The sequence below is a fragment of the Rhinolophus hipposideros genome, assembly GCF_964194185.1.
Source record: "Rhinolophus hipposideros genome assembly, chromosome: 5".
Classification (NCBI taxonomy): Eukaryota; Metazoa; Chordata; class Mammalia; order Chiroptera; family Rhinolophidae; genus Rhinolophus; species Rhinolophus hipposideros.
In genome coordinates this window covers 74,215,893-74,232,301 of record NC_138051.1, presented here as the reverse complement: position 1 = coordinate 74,232,301, position 16,409 = coordinate 74,215,893, and positions in this window count along the sequence as shown.

Sequence of the window (16,409 nt, the reverse complement as noted above, 5' to 3'; positions counted from 1 at the left end):
GGAGTAGAGGTGACACTTCTAACATATCTTTGCTCAGAGATTCAATAAGGACGAGAACCCTCATGGAGGTTTGTGGGCTTCAAAAAGCTGCAGTGGAAGCCTGGGCCCTGTTTCCAGGAAGGGCACCAGGGAGGTGTCCAGAGAAGAGATACTGTAGACAGTCCTTAGATGGTCGCACAGGGAAGGATTTTGGGGTTCCCTCAAGAGAACAGAGAAGTGGAAGAAAGAGGTAGATCCTGTGGCCACATTACCAGGAGCAAAAACTATGGCAAGGTCTCAGGCCACGGCCTGGGCACGAGAAGTGAGCCGATGCATGGTCCTGCACAACCCTCCCCCATCTCTGAGACCTTCGGGGCAACCTTCATGTCTCAACACTCAGTAGATGCTCATTGCATGAGTTACGATGAACAGGTACTTGCTTGTTGCATGAAGTAGGATGCCAGTGGTGCCGAGGGTAAGCCCAAAGCAAGACCTGGGAAGGGGACGGGAGGAGAGAAAACCATGGGCAGAGGAGGGAAGAGATAGAGGGAGTATAGGGGTGTGTAAGGAAAGCGGGTGACAAAGCAACCCTGCAACAAAGGGTAGGCAGCCCTGAGAAAGGATGGTGACAGACACTGGGAGAGGCAGTCTAAAGCGGAAGCTGAGAGATGACAGCCTACTGGAGCCAGCACCTTCTCCCATCCAGAGAGAGCACCCCCACAACCACTCGTTTTACATCTCAGCTCCTCTCCCCTGGAAACCTGCAAAGCTCTGCCAGGGGAAAGCTGGGACCTGATGCTGTAGTGTTTGAGGCAGGGCCTTTGAGGAGCGGTGGGTGGCCCTCCCAAACCTTCCAGAAAAGAGGAAGACACAGGGCTGGTCTGATTTGCTGGTGTACGGTTAACATTAATAATATTTTACATGAGTTATATGTTCTGAACATGTCTGCCCTTTACTTAGGGGAGTAGGATAAAGGAAGAAATAAAGGCCAGGAAGGAAGAATGATTTTAACATTCATCTGTAACCATTTCTTTTCTCCTCTCTTGGAAATGAGGAAATAGAATGGCTCCGCTAAAGCACTTCCTTTTGAGAGTGATCTGGTTTAATCTTTATTCCCCCACGCCTTCCTCCATCCTCTGGACTCTTCTTCTGTCTCTACCCTCCAGAGCAGTGTCGATGATGAACATGGTGGTCATTCATAGCCATGACGGCCACGTACATCTCTGGATTCCTCCATCTGCTGTCCTCCCAGGAGCCTCAAACTCACCATGTCCCAAACTGAACTCCCCATCTTCCCCCCAACCCTGCACTTGTCTGGCCTTAGTGGCAGGTGGAAGCATCGCCATCCCAAGGGAGGGAATGGGAGTCATTCTTGTGGTCTCCTGTCCCTCAACTCCCACCTTAAAGCTGTCCCCATGTCCCCTCATGTCACCCCCTTGATGTTTCTCAGTCATCATCCTGCAGCGGTTAAGATCTCTGGCTTTGAGTGAGAATCTTAAGTGTGTGAACTTTGGTCGGTTACTGACTTCTCTGTCGTGGTTCCCTATTTATAAAATGGGTGTAAAAATTCAGTAAAGACAATGCATGTAAATCTCTTAGTACAGGGCTTGCATACGGTGCATACACAATACTTAGTAAGCACGATAACAAGCCGTCATTATTGTCATTACCACCACTCTCCTTTATCGTCTTGTACCTGATTGTGTCTTGGTCTTCCTTGCCTCTATTCTTTCTCCTCAAATCCCCCCTCCAAACAGCAACCAAGGCAAGCTCACTAGAATGCAATGCACTCGTGACCATTATCAGTTTCCTGCTTAAAGCCCTGAGGGTTACCCGTTGCCCACGGGGTAAGTCCCTTAAGACAATGGACAGTCTCCAAGTTCAGGATCCTGCCTACATTTCCCATTGCAGCCCTCACCCCTTCAGCTTCAATTCTAAGGTCAGAGATACTAAACTCAGAGATTCCCACCTCACCCACATCCCAGTATTTACTCCAACACACATATGGTGCTGCTGTTCATCGCTGCTCCTTTGCTCTTGTGGTTCCTCAGTCCTGGAATATTCCAGCCACCCTCAGAGAACTCTTCTACACTAAGGGTCAGCGGGTCACCACCCCAATAAGCCAGGGCTCAGTCGAATATCTTGATCACTGCATTTATCAGGCAGCATTTTAAGGATCTGTTTCTCTGTCTGTCGACCCTTCCAGAGCATACACTTCTTGAGGGCAGGAATTTTGTCTGGGTCCCTTGAATACCCAACACCTAGTAAGGTGCCTGGCCTTCAGTTGGCACACAGTAAATGTTTGCTACATGGATTACTACGTGCTGCCACCAAGCAAAGCACTTTACAAAGCAGAATGATTACTTCTAATCCTTGCAACAAGCTTGAAAAGTAGGTACCAGTATGCCCATTGAATAGATGAAACCGAGGCTCAGAGAGTTTAAGTTTTTGCTCAAGATCAAGGTGGCTATGTCTAGCTTCAGACCCAGATCTTCTGACTCCAAAGTCCCTATGCTTGCTACTGCCCCACAGTGAATCCCTGGAAAGGCATCTCTTTTGGGGGCGCCATTGGATATTGGGAAGTGAAGTTAATGTCCTCCCAGGGGATCATGCATACCTGGTTCAGGGATGCGCTTGTGGAAAGTACTAGGGAATCATTGCTGGCTGCTCCCAAAGCCTTGAAACCTAGTTCCACCCACCTCTACCAGAGGCCTTGGAGGACTCAAGTTGAAGGTCTCTTCCTCTATACCCGTTTCTATGAAGTCTCTGCAGATCTGACCGAGTCTTTCTCTTTCTCCTCACACTGTCTCTCTTTGCTTTCTCTCTGGCGTATTCTCCTCCCTCTAACTCCTAAATGTAGATACCCTCCCTGCTAAATGGAAAGGAGTTTCATTTCTCTTGCTGATACACTCCTTCAGCCCTCAGTCCCTGTCCCTGTGCTGTGGCAGACATGACCAGTAGGTTGTCCTGCTCCCAGAGACGCATGGCCAGCCAGGGACCACTCATCTGGGGCCCCTGCATGTGGGTGGGGCCACATGACTGAGTCCTGGCCAATGGAATGTCTGGTTTGTAAATACCTCCTGTGAGATCCTCCGCAGTCTCCTGCCAGATGATGTGAATTGCAGGGTGACCTCCAGAGCCACATGTTGAAGATGGCAGAGCCCCACTCCCTCAGTCCTGTGCTGCGTTAACTTTACGTGAGTGAGAAATGAACTTCTCTGGTGTATCAGAGGTTTCGGTGTCTGTGGTAGCAGCTAGCACGCCTTAACTAACTCAGACCCTCACTGATCTCTGCAGTCCTGGGCTCTCCCCACCCCAAGAGGCTCCCCATTTCGCTCTACCCTACACCTCACTGCCAAATCGACCTTCCTTCAATCTATCTGGGTCATGTTTCTGCCTTCCTGCCAACTCTCCAATGGCTCCCCTTTATCTACAGACTCAAGGACAAGCCTCTGAGAGAGGAAGGGAGACCCTGGGCTCTAAGCCCTCTCCCTGCCACTTACTCTTTCACATTGATGCATTCCTGTCAAATCTGAATGCTTAGAGCTGCCCAAATATATCCTGCTTACTCTTGTCTCCACTTCTTAGGGTTTTATCTCCACCTTTGTCAAAATCCTCCCGTTTAAAATTCTACCTTCTTCCAGATGGACTTTTCAAGTCCTCCAGCCACCTGGAATGGCTCCTCTCGGAAAGTTTCTAGCTCTCTGTTTGTCTCTCACATACAGTCTATCCGTTGTCGAACTGCACGATGACGTGTACGCCAGCTCAGCCCTCCTGCCCTCCCACTGGACTGCTGGAGCCCTGAGCACAGGCCTGGGTCGCCTTTGTCCCTACCAGGCCAGGCAAAGCCCAAGTACAAAGTGGGGGCCAGCTTGCCACCCCCATCCAACAATCTTCCATCTTTCTTCCTTGAGGGTGAGGCCGGGGGATTGCAGAGTGTACACAACCAGCTCATCCATCTTCCTCCTCCCAACACACTGAGAGAGCTAACTTTGTGACCTTTTGCATCTGTGGATTCCTCCCTCTCTCTTTTTTTCCTCTTTGAACATAGGGTCTTGGAGCTTGCTCGGAGGCCTGGCTGAGCTGGGAAGAAGTTGGCTGCTCTGTTATATTTAGGCTAGCAGGGACATCAATCTATGGCTCTTTAAAAATAAGGTCCTGTTTCAGCTTGATCCCCAAGCATATCCCCACCCACTACTGTAACAAGAAGCTCGTTCGCTCCTCCAGGTCCCGAGTCTCAATTACAGACCCTTCAACCTGTGTGAATGTGTGTTAGGATGTCAGCGAACAATTGCCCTCTCTGCCCCAGTTTAAAGGAGGATTTCTCTCCTCTTCTAGGCCTTCCTCCACTGGGACTTTCTCTCCTTTCTTTCCCAGGGGACCTTGCAATTTTCATTGAGGCCCCTTCTTTCTCAAACTAGCTAGAAGCAGTTGATGAAGAAGGTACTGCCTCATCTGGAGTTTCTGCGTCCTTCTCTATATGGTCGTCTTCACTGCCAGGGGAAGAAGCAAACAGTAGATAAAGACTAAAGACTGAAGAGAAAACAGGGCTTGCAGTTGTGCTAGAATGTATGATGGGGGGCTTTGAATGAATGCTCCCTGTGGGCAGCCTGTGCGTGTAAATGTGCGTGTGTGTGACTCGGTGTGTGTGTGTGTGTCACACTCAGGGTGTATGAGAAGCAGCACACAGGAATGCTGACCCTTCTTTCTCCTTCACTTGGCTACTACAGCCCTGGTTCTTTTCCATCCCACTGATGAAACGCTTCTTTATGTCTTATTCACATCCTGTCTTGACTACCACAATTGTCTCCTTGCCGGGTCCACATGTCTCTCATCACCAATGGGATCCAAATGTTGCTGACAAAATAATCTTGCTGTCTTTGTGCTACAATCACATTCCTCTACTTTTTCAAATTCTTCTCTGTCTCCCATTACTAGGGAATCACACACACACAGACCACCATCTCTCTCTGTTTCTTCACATCCCCCTCATCATCCTATCCCACATCCCTCTGCCTTTCCTACCAGCTCATTCGCTTCCTCTTTCTACTTCTAAGATCACAGATCTTTGGGGCCTGACCAGTATTCCTGGCACGACCACCCAGTACAATTTATCCAGACAGCAAATGTTTATTCAGAGTGACAGGCACCCTTCTAGGCACTAGAACAAAACTAAGGACAGCAGTCAACAAAGCAAACCCAATACGATGTCTGAATTATAAGTACTATGAAGAAAAGTAAACCAAAGAGAGGGCCCAAGGAGCAGCTCTTACAGAGGGTGGTCATGAAGGCCTCCCTGAAGAAACTTCTTTCCCCCTTCCTCCATTTAGGGCTCAGGGCTGGCATCGCTAACATACTCCTGCTTTGCCAGACGCCTCCGCTCCCATCCTTCTCTGTGTTTGTATCATGTTTATCTTGATCTTAAGAGCAGGGACAGCTCTGCGTGTAACTTTGCTGCAGCAGGAGACCTGTTGCATTATTAACTCACTAAGGACTCGCTCTGGGCAGAATAGACCAAGCACATGCACACACCGTGCTACACATAGACCCAGTCCTCCTCCATTTTCCTGTCCAGAACACAAATGGTCATTTCCATATAGTGTCTGGACGATGAGTGGGAGCTCTGCCCGAGTGGCCTGTCAATGTCCAAAGTGTGTCTCCTTTTTCCTGGAACCAAGGAGCATCGATTGGCATTGATGACCCAAGTCTGGCTCCAGCCAGACCCCCCCACCCCACTTAGACAAAGTGCAACAGACTTCACTGCACAGAGGTTGGATGCCCATCAGCACCATCTTTGCTTTTAAACAGCCTGCAGGAAAAGCACCCAGGGATAGAGTCTTCATACACAACTTTATTAGCAAGTGAAATGACAAACATTAAATAGCAGCAATGAAAATTGCTGCCACTTAAAGAAAACAAGTCGTTGTGTATGTGTGTGTTTTCTTTCCTGGAAGGGGAAAGGCTAGGAGGGGTAGGAAGATGAAGTCTGGGTCTTAGCTTAGACTGGGAACAAAGTTGCGGATTGCTCATCGTTTCATAGAGGCTCTCTCTGGCAGCCAGCTCCAGGGTGACAGCCATGCTGCCCATACAGTTTGTCCTTGTCATTTCTTTTCCTGGTTGGTTTACATCCTCCACGCCCAATATAACAGCTACTAGCCACCGCGGGCCACAAAACACTTGGAACGTGCTAGTCAGAGTTGATATATTCTGTAAGTGTAAAACACCCACTGGATTTTGAAGATGAAGTACAAAAGAAGTGAACGTGAGAAATACCTCTTAAAGAATTTTTATATTGATTACACGTTGAAGTGATATTTTGGGGCTACACAAAATGTATTAATTATAATAAATAAATATTATGAGTAATCAAACTTATAAATGAAATGTATTCCTAAAATTCATTTCACCTGTTTGTTTTCACCTTTTTAATGTGGCTATTAGAAAAAATAAATGTGCCTATGGGTGTACATTTGTGGCTTGTATTACATGTCTGGAAAAGCGCTGGTCTAGCATCGATCTCTGGTTTTTAAAATGTTGTTTGTGGCAGTTACACTTTGTGCAATGGAAATCTTATGCAGAACTCCACCCTATAAAGCAGGTAAAAGTGGAGCTGCCAGGTGGAAGAGAGGCATATTTGTGAGGAGAGGGGGTTGGGGTGCTCGGCTGGGGACTGGGAGTGTGGGAGGAGCCCTATCCATTATCAGGGCCTGGTCTGGCTCATTTATTATTGGATTGGATCATCCATTCATTTGAAATTGTGGGGAAAATACTCGGAGGAGGCCTCCATTCAATCATCCTAAATGGAATCTGATCGTTATCTTGGGATAAACATTCCAAATGGAAGGTGAGTGCTGGGAGATAAGGAAGATAAGGAAACCATATGGCCTTGTCAGGAGGCTCCTAGGGCCTTATTCTTGAAAGGATTAATGAGTTCAAGGGGGGGCGGGGGGGCATCTCAGTTCTGTTTTGTGGAGGCAGAGGCCACAAAGCCCTAAATAGGAATGTGAACTGTACTGACCCAGGGAAGACTGGAACTCAAAACCCTCTCTTGCCTTTCCTGGGTTCTTTCCCCATCTGTCCACCCCTCTTCACAACAAAGCCCTTCAGGTTGGTAGAAATGGACCCTCAATTTCTAAACTGCACTCAGCATCCTAGGCCATCACGGTTTGGAGTATGGGATCTGGGCCTACCCCTGCCCCTCTTTGATCTGGCAAAATTTCCAGAAGCTTCACCTCTGCCTCCCCCATCTCCTCCACTACCTATTGGTAGCCACCAGGGTGGGTACACAGGGGAGAGGGGCTTTCCTGGAAGGGGTAGGGTTTTTGGTGGGCCTGTTGGGCCACGTGGCAAAGCTAAGAATCGCCTGCCATGGGAGAAGGCAGGTAATATGAGCCATGGAGAAAGGGATCTGGGGCTGGGGGTGGGGTGGGGGGAACAGAGGCAACGGGCTTTTGAGCACGTTCTCTCCTCCCCTACGTCACAAGGCACTTCATCCTTCATTCTTCTGGCACTGCTGTTCTTGCATAGCTGTTCTCAGACACACAACTTGAAGGCATTCAGTTTAGGTGCAAAAGTGGGTGCTCGGAGCAGAGAGGGTGGCTTCAGGATGGTGTGACAGTGGTCACTAATAAGAATAATAATACAAAGAATAACCAGTATTTACTGAGGGCTCATTTTATGGCAGTGCGTACATTGATTATCTCATTAAATCCATAATAGCTCTGGGAGATAGGTGTCATTTTACTAAGGAGGAAACTGAGGCTCAGAGAGGCTAAGTCCCTTGCCCAAGGTTGCACAGTTAGTAAGAGTTAGAGCCAGGAGCCAAACCCAAGAGGCTGAACCTGGACGCCCACGTTCTGATGCAGACAGGGGCCCAGGACACGATTATTCCTGTTAGACTTTGGCAGCCTTGGTCAGTGATCAGCACTTAGAAGAGACTCTCCTGCTCACGTTTTGGACAGTCCCAAAGTAACGTGGGCGGTTGTACCTGGCTGCCAACCAAATGAGCCACCCTTATCCCCCACTCTCAGTATGGTCACATCTTAGGGAGAGGTGGGAACAACAGGGGTCCCACAGAGTTCCAGCTACAGGCTTCCCTGCCTCAGACTGGCCCTGGCTGACGGCCTCGGTTTGGGGCTTTTCTGTGCTCTGAGCACATCTAAACATTTGGAGAAAAACGAGAAAGCGAACAATAAAGGCTTGTGGGCTAGAGGACAGGGACGACTTCCCCTGGGGACTCAGCACTGTTCATAAACTGCCCCAGCTGCACTCTCACGGCTGGGATGTCACTGGAGCCTGGCTGAATGGCAGCCTTGTCCTCACGGGAGGCTGGCTGCTGGCTCCTCTTATATATGGTTGGGGGGATGCAAATGCCAGTGAGGGAGCCCCGCGCTCAGGAGGAAGGCATGTTTTCCTGCCTGAATTTTGGGAAATCACACAGAAAAGATGCATCTGAGCCTTGGCATTGTAGTTCTGCTAAGTTGCCCCCTGATAGACAAGCCCTGATCAGAGGTGTTTGCCCGACAGGAAAAGAATCAGCTTTCCACTGAATGGACTCTGGGTACTGTCCCAGAGAGCTTGTGCCGCAAAAGGCCTGGAGAGTAAATGGGACTCTCTGGTGCTGAGATCAGTTTGGACAGCTGGAGATGGCCATGGTGCCTTCAGAAAGATGCTCATTGGGTATCACATTGGGTGGGGTGGGACCACTGGCCAATTGGGGGCTTTTCTGAGCTTTCTCCCTTTCTATAGCCCAAGACTTTTAAGACAGTCGCCTCCCATTGTCACAGCCAAGGGCAGCAGGGCAGGGTGCTTTAGGCCAAGAGTCAGTGGGTGGAGGGGTGCTTAGATCCCCTTCTCATTCACAGCTGACCAATTACGCCAACCAAGACCTAGTCAGGCTAAATTGCCCGATCAGGTGTTCTCCACATCTATCTCCCGGACCCCCAGACAACTAACTGTGAAGGGCAGAGCGTTCTCGTCAGGATGGCCTTCCTGGAAAAGGCTGGACTATTTCTAAAGAGGCTGTTCAGACATCACATCACAGTCCCAGACGGCCCAGAGGTTCTTGCACTCCCTTGGCTGCCCTCCCTGGGAAATGCTTTGGATCAGACAGCACTTCTGGGTTGTTTTTGCCTGAGGAAAGTGGTAAGAATTCAGCAAGAATCCCATGGTTGAAGTAAAAGTCAGTGGATTCTCTTACTAAAAGTATTTGTAAAGAACCAACCATCTAGGGGGCCTGAGGGCATATTAAGGCGAGACTGAGGACACTAATGTGGGCAAGGAGGCCCCCAGGTGAGGGCACCTTCGGGGCAAAGAGAGAGGAATTTAGAGATGAATGGTTTGGCTTCTAGAGAATAAAGAAAGGGGTTTTCAGTGTCTAAGAAGTTCCAAATAGCTGCGGAAGGTCACATCTGCAAGCACCGACCAACAGGGTTGTGCTGAAGCAGCCTCCCGGAGGGTCTACACTCCTTCTGTCCTTCAGTCACTTAGCAGATACTCACCGAGGGCTGCCAAGACTGAACGTTGATTATATAAAGCTGAATAAGAAACATCCTTTCCCTCAAAGCTCTCACAGGCAAGCTGGTGACGGTAATCCAGTGTGGAAAGAGCAAGGACGGATGGTGGACAGGGAGTGTGCAGTGAGAGTGCAGGAACCGAGTGGAAGACAGAAGCCTGAGCTGGGTCTTCGAGGATGAGCTGGGAGTCAGCCAGGCAGCTCAAGACGAAGGACAGCTAATCTCGCAGAGGGCACAGATGGTGCAAAGGCTAAGAGGGAAAGCCTGCCCCCCTCCCCAACCCCAGGGACAACTGGCACAATGCTGTAAAAAGAGCTGGTGACCAAAGAGGAAAAGATTGGCCCCATATCCTTTGCTTTTGACTCTCATGATTTTCTATCAGCCTGGCACATGTGGGCTGTGAAAACCTCCTGGAACAAGGGCCTCTATGAATTTCCATCCCTTCCAGCACATTAAATGAAAGGCCTTGTCCCTGGCTTTGGTGCTGGGGTGACCCCCACAGAGAATGTGTCTATAGGACACCCTCTCCTTTCATACCTAATGTTCCCCCCCCCCCCCCGATAATTTGCTGGTCTGACATGCAAGAGGCAAGCAGCAGACTTGCAAGTTATAAGGGAAGGATCTGTTCCCAAGGAGCTAAACAATATTATCGCTGTATTTTCTTGATTTCCAGTCTCACCCCAGCTCCAAAAATCTGTCATTAAATCAATGCAGCTTTAGGACTAAAGGAATATGGGAAATCCCTAATCACACCCCACCTTTAGATACAATCTTTGACCATGTATATCCACAATTTCATATATGCTTTCTAGTTTTACTCTTCTTTCACAATTGAACACACAGTTGGTTGGCTTAAATCCAGTGAGCATTTGATTGAGGCTAAAATTCCCCAGCTTTCGGCACGCCTAATGATTTCCATCTTTGTCTCATTTCTATTAGGTTTATGAGAACTGCCTTTCTTATCACTAGCATCAGCACTTCATTTTTCCATTTTCCACTCATTCTTATAAAATAATAAGGTCAAAATGCAATAAAATATTCAAATACTTGCACAAACACTGCTGAACAGTCAAAAGTTGACACTGCTGAAACTGAACTGTTGGCCGCCAAGCAGCGTTCCCATGCAATGGCTTAAATGTTAGTTCACAGGGAGAGCTTGAAACCAGCAGTTGACTCAGGGGCTGGGTGGTGGTGGTGTCGGCCAGTGGAGAATGTATAAAAAATAAGCATGTGTCAACGTCAAAGGTATAAGCTGAAGGTCATGTAGAATGATCCCACCCTCTGAAGCTCAGTGGGTTACACATTCTGCCACCCCCTGCTCAAATGGGCAGGCACTGCCGTGCCACGAGGCTGTTGGTGACTGCTTTTTTCCAAGCAGTTTGCATTGCGTCACAGACAGGCTCCAGTAAACCATCCAACACCTCTGAGTTTGCAGGTTCGTGAGGAGAGAGGGGTTGTAGGTACCGCCATCCTATTTTACACCTGGGGAGATTCTGCACACTAGTTACAGAGGGAAGTCAAGTTCTAGGTAACAATTTTCCGTACAACTCAGCTGCAAGCTGATCTGCTGGCAGCGGGGCTGGGAGCTGCTGCTATCATTTCCAGAGATAGGGGGCTTACTGGCCAACAGAGTGGTGAAAGGACACTTAGTGTTGCTTTAAAAAATTCCTCGGGAAGCTGAAGAGTGCCTGGAAACAGATACCCAGGATTTCTCTGCCACTTAGCAACCCTGGCAATGGAACATGACTTATGTCTCTAAGCTTGTAGCTAGTGTGGTCCTTGCAAGTTCAGCAGTTATAGGGGATATACTGAGAAGAGATTCCTAGTCTCTCCTCAGAGCTGCCTGCATACCAACGACCTATCCCCAGAACTTCTTACTCTTGAGTCAGTATCTTTTATGTGGAAAGGATTTTGTGAGGAAGCGGTAGAAGAAAAGCTGATCTTTTAGTCTGTGACTAACCAGCACGTTAGAGGGGAAAGAATTCAATCCTGGGAATGGGAGACTTTGTCTTATCTTTCTGAGTGACTTTGGACAAGTTCCCTCATTTGCAAAAATAAGAGGGTCGGTCTATATGAGCTCTCAGCTCTAACTTAGAGTATTAGTGAGAAATGAGACAACATGTGAAAATTATAAAGTATGATTTAAAAAATTTATCTCGGGAAATATTTATGGTCGTCACATGTGCCAAGGCAATGTAAGTCCGACCCTGAGATTTATAACAAACCATGACGGCGGATTTGAGGGCTCCCAATCAGGCCTAGAACCATCACAACAAAACTACGAAGCCCTTTCCTTCTGAATCAGAATGCCCCAAGCCAGATCCCCCTCCTTCACCTGCCCTGGGTGGAAGGGTCACAATTTCCCTTCAAGACTCTGAGGGGTATGGGGGCTTTGGTTGCAAATTGGGATAGGGCAACCTCCTTTTGATTAAATATAAGACTAAGCACACTGTTTTCAGAGATGCTACAGCACGGCACACATTTTGTGTTTTGCTTTAAGTTTCCAAAAACTAGCAAGAAAGTCAGTATTTTCCCTACCTTCAGAGAAGAAAATGGGAAAGAGAGGTGGGTTTTGCGATTCTTATTTTGCAAACCTCCCCAGAGTGCACGAACTCCTTCTCCGCAGCAGCAGGTAAACAAACACCTGAGCTAGGAAGGAGAACTACCAGGTAGGTAGGTAGTCTACAGAAAATGCCAGCAAGACAAGGGAAGGGAGGGGTTGGGGCAGGGCCAGCTCTCCTGCAAGCTGAAAGCCTACTTTTGTTTGAATCCCATCCCAATCTTCACCCACCAACCCTTGGGAGGGAGGGGCTGTACCAAGGAAGGTGTATTTTCCCTCAAGGGACTATTCCTAAAACGAAGAGGGACCTGAAACCTGTGGGTGCAGAAAGCTGAGGTGATGCCCTTTCTGCAGGGCCTCTTGGGCCGGGAACTTGGGGGAAGATAGGATCCCCCCACCCTTCACCCTGTTGGTGTTGGTTTGCGCTGGAATGCCAGGATTTTAAAGGGTCAGAGTGATTGGCACTTTCTAAATATGAACAGCGATGGGGTGATAAGAAACCAAGCGTCTGGCTTCGGCGGGTTCGCGTACCGCTGGCAGTCCGGGGGCTCGGCTGGGCCGGCGACCCCCATGTGCTCGGGTGAAACCTCAGCACCTCCCTCCAGGCCTGCTTTGGAAACGGTTCTGTTCATTCCCAGGGTTCCCATTTTCCAATTTTCACTTCTGGGACTGGGGGGAAAAAGACAAGAAGACACCCCTCGCCACCTCATTCTCTGCACGCAGGCCCACGACTCAGCCCGGGTGACCCAAATGGCTGAGTCAACTGGGCGAAACAGGAGCGTCCCCAACGGGCCGCCCCCAGCCCCCTTTGCCCCTCGCTCGGCCCCACAATGAGCCCTTGTGCCGCGCCTGCAGCCAGGCCTGGGATTTGGCGCTGGGATGGGGGGAATAGTCGTCAGATATTTAAACAGAGCCGAGGGAACAAAGCAGGCCTTTGTGCACGGAGGAAGCCCGAGCTGGGAGCCCGCAGCCGCGCAGAGGGCTGCCGGCGCATGCGCTCCGCCGACCGCGCGTTTTCCAACCCCGGCCGCCCGGCCTTTGTTAACCCGTTCCCAGCCCTCTCCCGGGTCGGCGTCAAGAGAAGCCGGCTTTCATCAGCTGGCCGGAACGCGTTTAATTGAAAAAAGAAATAGTCATTTCCCATGTTTCTATAGGAAGCACAGATCATTAAAATAGAACGATATACCAATTGGGGACCCGGATTTTAAATAACTGGGATTTAATGGGACACTTGGGATCATGTAAAAATCGAGACATTTCAAAAAGATGCCTTCTTCGGACGCCAGCGAAACCTTTTCAAAGGACTACTTGCTGTCTTGTGTATGCTGGGTGACCGACTGTTTCAGCTTCCTGTTTACTCTCACTTGGGATTTGGAAGATATGTTGGTTATTGTCAAGGTCCTGGCTTTTGTTTGGGGTTGTGGGTTGGACGGTGTTTATTTATTTTTTTAAAAAAACAATTAAATAAAAGTGGAGTGTACATGGTACATACAGAGATGGGACTGGGTCATGAACCAAGGAATATAATCCAAACTATGCACTAGAGTTTCTTATAGAAAGAGAGGGAGGGAGGGAGGGAGAGAGGGAGGAAAGCATATAATAGCAGTTCTTAAGCACATTTTGTTGTGGGGGGAAGGGATTGAAGGGGTCTTTCCAGTAGGATAGACTAGAAGTGACTTGGCAGGGGGATAGGATGTATAAAGTACCCCATTCTGTTTTATACTGGCAATGATTGCCCCCCCAATATGTAATGAAAGAGTGACAGGCAGAGGCTGGGGGAAGCCAACTACAGACTTAGAAATGAGTTATTATGCTCTTCTTATCCAGATGGATAGGAAGGACAGTCACAAACCACCAGGTGATTCAATAACCTTCCAAACAAGGCTCTTGGGCCTAAGTCCAGCAAGGTTAGATGGACAGCCCCTGTCAAAGCAAGTCAGAGAAAGTGGAGGGCATCAAAGGGACATCTCTTGCCAGTATGCTAGGACTGCACACACTAGCCCACTTTGCACTGCCAACGTACACACGTCTCAGGAATGTATGGCCTTTTCTCTACCCTTCGTAGCTCAATTACCAGGTGGTCACAAAAAAGCAAAGAAATTTCTCTGTGAGGTCATCTTGGCGAGAAGTTCCCTTACCCTCCTTGACCTCCAGGTCTCCAGGGCAACCACTGCTGGGACGTCACTGGTACTAGATTGTGTCCCTCAAAGGCCACACTGCAGCAAGGGCAAATAAACAATTTCGGGGCAACAGTCACGTAGCAAACTCATTCTCAAATGAGGGCTGATTGGTTAGAATGACATAAGTGGTGTTTTTCCACTCTCTTCCACATTCTGGCCCAGAATTCTGGCCATAGAACATAGTCTAAGAATGTACCTTGGGACATGAGATAAGAGAACAGTGTGGGGGAGGGGCTTGGAGAAGTACTTTCTTTTCGACAGAGGGACAAAGTCTCTTTCCTCTTAGCTTCCCCAGCTCATTACTCATTTCTTCTCCCTGTCTTAGATCAATAAAGGAATTTTATCTTTATATAAAGGGAGTTGTGGTAGACAGTCTCCAAGATGGCAGTCCTCAATCTTTCCCTCTTGGTGTTTGTGTGCTGTTTCTCACCTCTTGAATTTGGGCTAGACATAGTGACTTGCTTGACCAACAGAATATGGTAGAAGTGACATTCTGGAACTTCCAGGGCTTGGTTATAAGAACCTGTGTGGGGCCAGCCCGGTGGCTCATGCGGTTGGAGCTCCGTGCTCCTAACGCCGAAGGCTGCCAGTTCGATTCCCACATGGGCCAGTGCCAGATGGCTCAGTTGGTTGGAGAGAGGGCTCTCAACCACAAGGTTGCCAGCTCGACTCCTTGACTCCCTGAAGGGATGGTGGGCTGCGTCCCCTGCAACTAATAACGGCAACTGGACCTGGAGCTGAGCTGTGCCCTACACAACTAAGATTGAAAGGACAACAAATTGACTTGGAAAAAATCCTGGAAGTACACACTGTTCCCCAATAAAGTCCTGTTCACCTCCCCACCCCTCCAAAAAATAAAATAAAAAAAGAACCCTTGTGATATGTCCTTGGGTCCCTTAGAACCTTCATTCCTGGGATACCCTCTCTAGAAACCAGCCACCATTCTATGAGAAGTCCAAGCTACATAGAGAGTCTAGGAATAGACACTCTTGTCAAGAACCTTAGCTGAGCTCTCCCTCAACATTCACATCACTGCCAACCTTGTGAATGAGTGACGTCCAGCTCAGTAGAACCTTTGGATGAGTTCAGCCTAGCCACCATTTGACTGCAAGGACAAGAGATCCTGAATGAGAATCAGCTAGTTGAGCTAGGGTTTCCAGGCAGGAATTCCCGCTTGTTCTCAGGAATTTTTTTCGCTTGAACCCAGTAATACCCACAGTGGGAAATAAATGTACACAATGTATCTCTTAGACATTTTTCCTATTTATCCCTGGGGTTCCGGGCGGGAATTCCCTCCCATTCTCAGGAATTTCTTTTTCGCTTTTCTGTTCCCGAATCCGAGAAAAGTTGGTCGGGAAATCGGGAAAATCAGCTCCTTGAACCCAGGTGGTTGGTAGTATTGGGTGTCATTTTGTGGAAACGATTCACCATGGAGAACATAAAACAGTTTATATCTCGGGATTTGGGAATGGGAGAGTGAAGAAAATTCCTGAGAATGGGTGGGAATTCCTGCCTGGAAACCCTAAATTGAGCCCAGTCAGCAGAGATGTAAGAGATAACCGTCAATTGTTTTAAGCCACTAAATTTTAGGGTAGTCTGTTATGTAGCAATAGGTAATTAAACGGGAATGAAATGCTGGATGGGAAGTGTAGAGAGAGGAAAGGAACTCTTGATATCACAGTACTTTGAGGGGCTCTATTTTTCTGTCTTTTTTGTCTTCCTGTATAACCTTAACACCACCCCTCCTTTCTGAGTTATGCTTGGCACACAGCACACAAACCTTGTGCTGCTGCTAAGTGTTCCATGTGCATAGTCTCCTCAATGTGATGGTGGGCAGCCTGAGGGGAAGACCCTACCCTACTCTCCCTAGTACTGACAGATTCGTCAAGCTATTCTAGTGGAAAAACATGGAGAACACCTGGAACAGCATCTCAAGGTGCTTAAGAGGCTTGGCTTATGATCTTTGATATTTAATACCTGATATCTTATATCATCACTGCCTGGACACACCCAGGGTCCATCCACACCATGGAGGAGTCTGAACCCCACCAACACTGTGGCCTCTCAAGGAAGGAGTTCGGGATCAAGGGTGCAGTTGCGTCTCCTGGTTAGATTTGTCCGTCTGGGGGATCTAGTACCAGGAAGAGCTCTGGAAACCAGAAGGAAGTTTAAAAC